The sequence below is a fragment of the Dipteris shenzhenensis genome, chromosome 3, assembly GCF_047967505.1.
Source record: "Dipteris shenzhenensis isolate YYH24624 ecotype China chromosome 3, Dip_SZ_1.0, whole genome shotgun sequence".
In the NCBI taxonomy this organism is placed as follows: Eukaryota; Viridiplantae; Streptophyta; class Polypodiopsida; order Gleicheniales; family Dipteridaceae; genus Dipteris; species Dipteris shenzhenensis.
Window position 1 is genome coordinate 63,667,894 of NC_141598.1, and position 9,983 is coordinate 63,677,876.

Genomic DNA, 9,983 nt, shown 5'->3' on the forward strand with positions numbered 1-9,983 from the left:
AAGGTGGAAAGGCTTTGTTTCTCTTTACATGATGCTTTGTTCTTCCATATGCCTTAATGCTTTATGAGTGGATGCCATGTTTTGTGCTATGGTCATCTCATGCACTTGTGCTTTGGGCATGCTTTTTGCATTCATGCGGTTCTTTACCATTTGTTGCAAAGGTGTTACCATGAGCTTTGTTTTTCTTCAATGGCAGTGTCTAATTACTAACACTGATTCTGACTTGACAGCTACGTAGAGCTTGAAAAGGTGACCGATTTTCCTTTTTGAAGTATGTGCAAATCGAAGTTTTATGAAGAAGAGGGCAATTGATGATTTGGCACATGGATTCACATGCAGCATTCCAAACTGTGCTTAGTAAGGGCCTTTGTGCTTATGTGGCACTATAGTGATGTAGCATTTAACTAACCCTAACCATGGTTATTGTGGGTTACTTGACCATTGACCAACGTAAGGTTTAACTAACCTTAGTGTGACCACATACTTTAACCAAGGTTACTTCTAACTAACCCTGGTTAGTTATTATCTGCAACGAATGGGAAACCTTGAACCTTTTGAAAAAAAAGAAACCAAATACGGGGCGCGTGATTAATCGAGCTACAATGCTCCTGTGTCCGTCTCACGAAATTGTGGAAGATAACGATGAAGCTACGTGTCGATTACCTTCACAACAGAACTTAGCGCAATTATCTCAGATCAAACGGATCTTCCAATTCTTTGCTTTGAGCATCGTCGTTGATGCAACCGGTTGAGAAAGCAGCCGGTTGAGCTGCTATGCTCCTGAGCTGTTAGGCTTGTAGTAGATAGGTTGGCTTAGAGCTTGATAGCTGCGGGAGTTAGAGATCGACTGGCCGCTGTAGGGCATAGAGAGTCATCGCTGTTGCACGGTTGATGGGCTGCATTGATTAGTCATCAACACCAACGCTCCTGAGCTCGCTGAAGGTGTTGCAATAGATGGTTGGCTGGCTGCCCATGTGCAGATCCATCGATGGAGCTGTGAGGCTAAGTCACCTATGCACTAGGAAGCCGTGGGCTATGGACGTTGGTAGCTTTCGTTGGTGTCGCCTTACTGCCGCTATTCGGATCACATCCTCCGAGCATAATTCCTTTGTAGTAGAAGCTTCATTTGCAGCGTGGGGTTTTGTCATTGAAAGACTTCATTAGCTCGCGGGCTTGATTGTCAAAGTGCTATGCCTTGAGATGGCATCTCGTCAATGAACATGAGTAGATGTTTTTGAGAGAAACCGTATGATGCAGATTAACCTCCAAACAAGAAAACACAGAAATGCCTCAACCTTGAACTCTTCATTGCCTAATGAGTCCTTTAGCGCCTTCTTTCTTTCGAAGGTCGTCCTCGCCATCTGAGCTGCACTTGTAGGTATCCAGCACTTTTTTGCAGCAATGTATGTCTGGGCTAGCTTGTTCTATTGAATTGGTTGTTGATGTAGCTTCGCTTTAGCTTGTATTGGTTTGTCTTTACTTGTTTGAGTTGACAAAATGGAGGAGGGATCCCTCTCACAAACCTAGATTTCTCAAGGAAGTAAGACCTCTCTCTCTTAAAGAATATCTCTTCCCTCTCTCTCTCTACTCAGAATAGCTCTAACAAGTCTTTTACAACGTAAATCTATTAAGAGAAAATGGACGTAATCTTTCCTGGTAAATTGACTAAAAACTCTCTCACCAACCTAGGCTTAGCTAAAACCTATGCTCTATACCATGTGAAGAAAGTGGGATCATGCTAAGCCTAGTGTACATAAGATCAATGTAAGAACTACGGAGGCTCAAAGAATATATTGAAAACCATGAGGAGAGAGACACCAAATAGAAAACACTCAATCTATTCCAAATATGTGTAATCAATGGATGTCCTTGATCCACATTCTCACATCATGTAGTCCACGTCCTAGGGTGGCTACTTTAATACATTCATATACCATACCATAGCATACTCCCACTTGCGTTGATCCTCACGCATCATAGTCTCTCTGTAGCAAGAAGATCACATAGTCTACCCCTGGAATAAACTTATCAGGCAGTCTAGACACTCTAGAAGATATTCTCAAGGGCATTTCAGCTTGCTCTCCCACCTGCATATCAGCCACATTTGGCTCATCATTTCCACCAATAGATGATCCATCATCTACCCTTGATTGTATACCTGTGGGAGTACTTGGTGGTACCATTTCTTGCACATTTGGTGCATGGACAGCTTGCTGTCTATCAACATATGCAGGTGGATTCACATTCTGGAAAGTGATTCTCCTCATTTCCACATCCCTCATGGGTGCCTTATGCATCTTCTTCTCATTGAAGACCACATCATGGCTGCGTATGATCTTCTTTGCTTCTGGATCCCAGAGACGATAGCCCATCTCTCCACTTTTACCATAACCTAGAAAGATGCATTTCCTAGACTTAGGATCTAGCTTCTTTCGAAGCTCTTTTGGCACATGTGCATATGCCTCACACCCAAATATACACAAATGAGAGTAAGAGGGATTCTTGCCACTCCATGCCTCTTCAAGAATACCACCATCCAAACTCTTACTAGGTGATCTATTGATCACATGCACTGTAGTCTTCATTGCCTCAGCCCAAAAACCACTAGAAAGACTTGCATTGGAAAGCATGCATTATTGCAACCTTTCTTGAATGGTACGGTTCATCTTTTCTGCAACTGGATTTTGCTCTGGAGTATGAGGGGATGTGAGCTCCCTCTTAATCCCACGTGTATCATAGAAATGCTGAAAGTCATGAGAGAGATACTCTCCACCATTGTCAGTCCGTAGGCATTTAAGCGTTCTACCTGACTAATTCTCAACCAAGGCCAGCCATTTCTGAAATACCTAGAACACATCACTCTTCCGAGCTATAGCATAAGCCCACACTTTCCTAGTTGCATCATCAATGAATGTCACATAGTATTCAGCCCCACCTAATGACCGTGTAGGCATGGGACCACATACGTCTGAATGCTCCAAATCAAGCATTTCAAACTCTTTCTTTCCCCTTCTTTTATGGGCTGATTTAGTCTACTTCCCATAGAGACAATGCTCACAAAATTCAAAATCAGAGAAACTCAAATGCGGTACATAACCCAAATGGCATAAGAGTTTCATTCCATTCTGGCTCATGTGCCCCAACCTGCAATGCCACAAACAAGTGCTTGGCTGCTCGGTTATTGCAACAACATGATCAAATACCCCTGATACATGTAAGGGATACAAAGTCCCACATTTGGCACCCCTAGCCAAAAGCATAGAGCCCTTCTAAATTTTCCAAGTCTGAAAGCCAAAAGTGGTGTGAAAACCAGCATCATCTAACTGACCCACTAAAATAAGACTCTTGGTCAGCTTAGGCACACGTCTCACATGTTTCAAAACAAATGCAGACCCATTTGCAAAAGAAAACTTTATGTCACCTGCTCCCACTATATCACATGCATAGCCATTTCCAAGATGCACACAACCTGTCTTTCCATTGTCATAAGTGGAGAACCATTCCCTATGGGGAGTAATATGGAATGAAGCACCAGAATCCAAAATTCAATCCTGGGAATATGCATCATCTGAAGTGGTAAGCAACTCTGCAAATAAACTAGACATGAAGAGAACGTCATTGTCACTATCATGTGTGACTGCATTGATCTCCTCGATCTTCACTTTTCCTTTGTCCTCCCTTGGACTCTCTTCCTTTTGATTTGCACCCCAATTTGCATTCTTTTTCTTATCCTTTTGCTCTCTTTTCAGCTTGCAGCAATCCTTTTTCATATGGCCCTTCTTGCCACAATGGTAACACTCAATGTTCCATGCCCTGGATTTGCTACGTGACTTCCCTCTTTCTTGGGACTTCCCCCTGAACTGTGATCTACCCCTTTGCACATCTAAGGCTGCATCCTGCTTGTTGCCATCCATAGACTTTCATCTAATCTCCTCGGCCAACAAGCTACCCACAACATCATCAAATTTCAGTACTCCACCAGGTGCAGAGTTACTGACAGCTGTACGGAAAGTATCCCATGAGGATGATGTTGAGATATTGAGCTCCACTCGCGATATGCCAGGGTGACCGTTGTGTATTTATGTCACCGACTTGTTAGCTGGAGATGCGGTTGGTACACCACTAGCTAGATGATAGCTATCCTTATCTACACTAGTTCGTGGCTCAGTTAGTATGCCACCTTAGTTAGTTGAGTTTGGTTTGAGACCCACATATAGGGTTCTTCTATTTCTTTGTACTTGAGTTCTTTTGGCTTTCACAACTAAGAAGAGGAAAACTGTTTTCAGCCTCCACCTTTATGTGTACTCCCCCATTGTGCTTGTGAGAAAGCCTCAAGTGAGACTCCTTCCCTCTCTCCCACTATCTTCACATGGTATCAGAGCCTTGTTCGTGGTAAGGAGCTCAAGAAAGCAAACCAAGTTCGCAGTGTCCTGGTAAGAGGACAAGTGTTGCTTTCTGTTTTTGAGTTTGGGAGCAAATCTCCGCAGGTAGCACAGCCGGAAGTGCAAGAGTGCACTGTCTCAGATTGAGACGCCCTTTGTGGTGTGGCAAGAGGGCATTATATGTTGCGAGCAAGGGCGAAGCCCTTGGTGACTTTATTTTTCTGATTCGAGGTCATTTCGGGGCCCATTTTGGAGGCGGAAGTTCTCCACAGGCACTCAGGAAGAGGCCTTGTTTTTGCTGTGCGACCACTGTTCTGCAGGTCGGTGAAAAGTTGTCGTAGAAATTGCATCGTATGCCTATGTGCAGAGATATTGGGAGTTGTAGATTCATGCTTGTTGCCTGTTGATGCAAAATCGTCACTAGGAAGTGACTGTGTAGTGAAATACCACTTTCATCAGTTTTGCAGATCTGCCCGCGTGAGGCAAAAGCTGTGTTTTTTGCAGTGACAGAATATTTTGCAGTGTTCTGTAATGGCATCTGATTCTCTTTCACAGATTGTCACTGAAAAGCTTGACAAGAACAACTTCCAGGCATGGAAGTTTAGAATGATGAATTTCTTGATGGGAAAAGGCTATTGGGAGTTCATTACAGGAAATGAAGAAGAACCTATTCTTCCTAATGTTCCCAATAAACAGGAAATGCAGGCACTCAAAGGATGGCATGAGAGAGCTAGGAAAGTTATGTACTGGCTGTATTTCGGACTCCATGATTGTGCATATTCAGGATGCAAGTACGCCAAAGGAGGCATGGGATACTTTGGCAAAAATGTACAACACAAATACGCAAGCTAGGAAAATGCAGCTCAAGCAGGAGCTGCACAATTTGCAGAGAGAAAATATGAGCATCAATGACTACCACATGAAGGTGAAGAAAATTGCGGATGCACTTGCTTCCATTGGGTTGCCAGTGGATGATGACGATTTAGTTTCTATGACCTTGAATGGTCTAGGAAAGGATTATGTACAGTTCCGGACATCCATTGCCGTCCGTGAAAAATTTCCTGATTTTGAGGAGTTGATTGCTCTTCTAATTTCTGAAGAGCAGAGAAATGGTGGTGCATCTTCTTCAGCAGGAACTTCAAAAGAAACTGTCTTCTACTCAAATGCTGGTAGAGGTAGAGGCAGAGGTAGAGGAGGCCGATCTGGAGGTTGTGGTAGAAATCAGAATATGCAGCAAACGCAAGAAAACCAGTCCTATGCAGGAGGACGTGGTAACTCTAGAGGCAGGGGGAGCCAAAGAGGCCGTGGTGGATGGCAGAGAGGCCAAAATGCAAACAGCAATGTTGAATGCTACTATTGTGGCAAAATGGGTCATATGGCTAAAGACTGCTACAAAAAGCAGAATGACATTATGAATGGAAAATTGCAGCAAGGCAATTATGCATCCTCTAGTAGACAGGGTGATGATAGAAATGAGCATTTGTTTATGGTGCAGCATATGACAAATTCTGTGACAAGTGCAGAAGAAAGCAATGATGTGTGGTATGTTGACTCAGGTGCGTCAAACCACATGACAGGTCATGCTGAATGGATGCAAGATGCAAGGAAAATGGAAAAACCAGGATTTGTGGAGACTGGTGATGATACTGCACATCCTATTGTGCAGATTGGCAAAATTCCTTTGTCTATGCAGGATGGGAAAAAGAAATACTTGTCTGATGTATTTCATGTCCCGAACATCACCAAGAACCTGGTTTCTGTTGGTCAGATGGTTGAGCAGGGCTTGCAGGTCAGATTTAATCCTCATGGATGCTTTGTTGAGGATATGAAAAATAATGGTCGCTTGATAGCAAAAGGAAAGAAGAAGGGCAGGATGTCTACGTTGGATGCGGACATGCCTGAATTGAGTGCAGCAATGTTTGCACATGGGACCGGTGTAGTTGTAGATATTGATATCTGGCACAAACGCATTGGTCATGTTAATATACAGTGACTTAAATCAATGCAAGCCCAAAATATTGTTGCAGGATTGCCTAAATTCAAGGTTGCAGAAATGCACAAGGTTTGTGAAGCCTGTCAATTTGGGAAACAGGCAAGGAAACCTTTTCCTAGGCATGTTCAAGAGAGTAAAAAGCCATTGGAATTAATCCACTCTGATGTATGGACTACTAAAGCTGCATCTATTGGAGGCTGTCACTATTTTGTCACATTTATTGATGACTTCAGCAGAAAACTTTGGGTGTATTTTATGAAAAAGAAAAGTGAAGTGTTTGGGCACTTCAAAGCTTTCAAAGCTATGGTTGAAAAAGAAACAGGCCTGCAAATAAAATGCCTGAGGACAGATGGAGGGGGAGAGTACCTCTCAAATGAGTTTGTAAGGTTCTTGCAGGAGCATGGTATAAAGCAGCAATATTCATGCAGTCATACCCCACAGCAAAATGGAATTGTAGAAAGGAAAAACAGGCATATTGGAGAGGTATCTCGGGCTATGCTAAATGAAAAAGATCTACCAGATTATTATTGGGCTGAAGCAGTTGCTACAGCAGTTTATATAATGAACAGGACTCCCACTGCAGCAATACATGGCATGACGCCAAAGGAGATGTATACTGGTAGGAAACCAGATATTTCTCATTTGAAAATTTTTGGTTGCATTGCCTATGTCCATGTGCCAGATGAGTTGAGGTCCAAGTTGGATCCAAAAGCTGAGAAGTGCATCTTTATTGGTTATTCTCTGCAGCAGAAAGGGTATAGATGCTATTACCCTTCTACTCGTAAGTTTACAGTGAGCAGAGATGTTTTTGATGAGATGAGCAGCTGGTATAAACCAGTAAATGTGATGATTGATGTAGATGCACAAAATGGTAATGCTGCACAGAATTCACAACAGCAATCATAAAATATCAGTGGACCTGCAGTGTCGTCTAGCAGTGGTTCACATACTTCGCCATGGATAGGCAGATTGAGATCAGGAGAATCTCCTCAAAGTAATGTAGATAGTGGTATGTAGGTATCACGAAAAGGAAAAGAGAAGGTAGATCAGCCCATGTTTGATGTGAATGCAGGTCACTCTTATGTGGATGGTGAATCTAGTGGCTCAGAACAGAGCATTGATGATGAGTTGGGTATTCCTTCTGTTGTTACACCTGGAGTAAGGAAGACCAGGGATGTTTTGAGAGCACCTGGAAGTGAGCCTATTTTGCACAGGTCTACCAGGGTTAGGTATCCTGTGGATAGGCTGAAATATGATGGATTTACAACCATTCACTATGCCTATATGGTCAAAGTGATACAGGAACCAGAACCCACTTCTTTTGAGCAAGCCATGGGAAATGAAAAATGGGAGAAAGCCATGGATGAAGAAATGGATGCCTTGGATGCTAATGCTACATGGGAATTGGTGCCTTTGCCTAAAGACAAGAATGCAATTGGCTGTAAGTGGGTTTATAAGATCAAGCACAATGCAGATGGTTCTGTGAATAGATACAAGGCAAGATTAGTTGTCAAGGGGTATGCACAGACATGTGGCATTGATTATGAAGAAACTTTCAGCCCGGTTGCAAGGATGGCAACCGTAAGAGCAGCCATTGCTATGGATGCATCAAAGGGATGGTCTTTACATCAGATGGATGTAAAGAATGCCTTCTTGCATGGTGATTTGCAAGAAGAGGTCTTTATGGAGCAGCCAACAGGTTATGTTCATGCTACTCATCCTGAGTTTGTTTGTAGGTTGAAGAAAGCCTTGTATGGCTTGAAGCAAGCACCTAGAGCATGGTCTGACAAGATAGGACAGTATCTTGTCACTACTGGCTTTCAAATTTCCAAGGTAGATTTCTCACTCTATGTGAGAAAAACAGAGAAAGGGATTATGCTGCTGGTCATTTATGTTGATGATTTGATCATCACAAGTGATAGTGATGAAGATATCCTTCATGTGAAAATGCTATTGAGGCAGAAGTTTGAGATGAAGGATTTGGGAGAGCTGCGTTATTTCTTGGGCATTGAGGTGATTAGATCACCAAGTGGGATACAGCTCTTGCAGAGGCAGTATGGATTGGACATGCTGTCCAAATATGGGATGACAGGCTGTAAGCCTATTTCAGTTCCTTTAGAGCAGAATGTGAAGCTGAGCGCAGATGCAGGTGAGCTTCTGGAAGACCCTACTATGTACAGACGCATAGTAGGAAGTTTGATTTACATGACTATTACCAGGCCAGATTTGAGCTATGCTGTTGGGTTGGTAAGTCAGTTTATGCAGGCTCCAAGGAAACCGCATTTGGATGCGGCTAGACGCATACTCAGGTATGTGAAGTCCACATTGCAGTATGGACTATTTTATGAGGCTGGGGTTCAGATATAGTTGCATGGATACACTGATGCTGATTGGGCTGGTAGTATTTCTGATAGACGATCTACCAGTGGATATGTGTTCTCTTTTGGGAGTGCTGCAGTCACTTGGAGCAGCAAGAAACAGCCTACAGTTGCTTGTCGAGCACAGAGGCTGAGTACAGGGGTGCAGCAATGGCTGCATGTGAGGTAGCTTGGTTGCATAAGCTACTCTATGATATGCATCAGTCTACAGATGGGCTAGTTGTCATTTATTGTGACAACATGAGTAGTATACACTTGGCAAAGAACCCAGTCTTTCATGCTAGATTAAAGCACATTGAGGTGCATTATCACTATGTGCGGGAGAAGGTTTTACTAGGTCTTATTGATCTAGTTTATGTCAGCATAGAGGATCAGGTAGCTGACATATTCATGAAAGCATTGGGCGTAGAGAAGCTGCACAAGTTTAGAGACCTGCTTGGTGTGGAGGAATTGGGATTGAGCTCGAGGGGGAGTGTTGAGATATCGAGCTCCACTCGCGATATGCCAGGGTGACCGTTGTGTATTTATGTCACCGACTTGTTAGCTGGAGATGCGGTTGGTACACCGCCCACGAATAATAGCTGGATGACAGCTATCCTTATCTACACTAGTTCATGGCTCGGTTAGTATGCCACCTTAGTTAGTTGAGTTTGGTTTGAGACCCACATATAGGGTTCTTCTATTTCTTTGTACTTGAGTTCTTTTGGCTTTCACAACTAAGAAGAGGAAAATTGTTTTCAGCCTCCACCTTTGTGTGTACTCCCCCATTGTGCTTGTGAGAAAGCCTCAAGTGAGACTCCTTCCCTCTCTCCCACTATCTTCACAGATGGCAATGAACATAAGAGAAATATTGCCTTAGTCTCCACATCAAAATTCATCTTCTGAGCCTGAAGCTGGCTGAAAATAATATTGAATTCATTCAAGTGAGAAGCAATGGAGACCCCTTCCTTCATCTGCAGCTCAAACAACCTCTTCATGAGGTAAACGTTATTAGAGGCAGTTTCCTTCTCATAAGTGGCACACAGTTTCTTCCACAAATCTTCCGTAGTCTGCTCATTTACTACTGTGAAATAAACTGACTCTGCAAGATGAAGTCTAATAGTAGACTTTGCTAATGCATCCAACTCATTCCAATCATCCTCAGACATATTTGCAGGCTTAGCTTCTATCCCTGCCAAGGGTTTAATCTGCTTCTTTTAAATAAGCACATCCCTTATTTGTTCTTTCCAC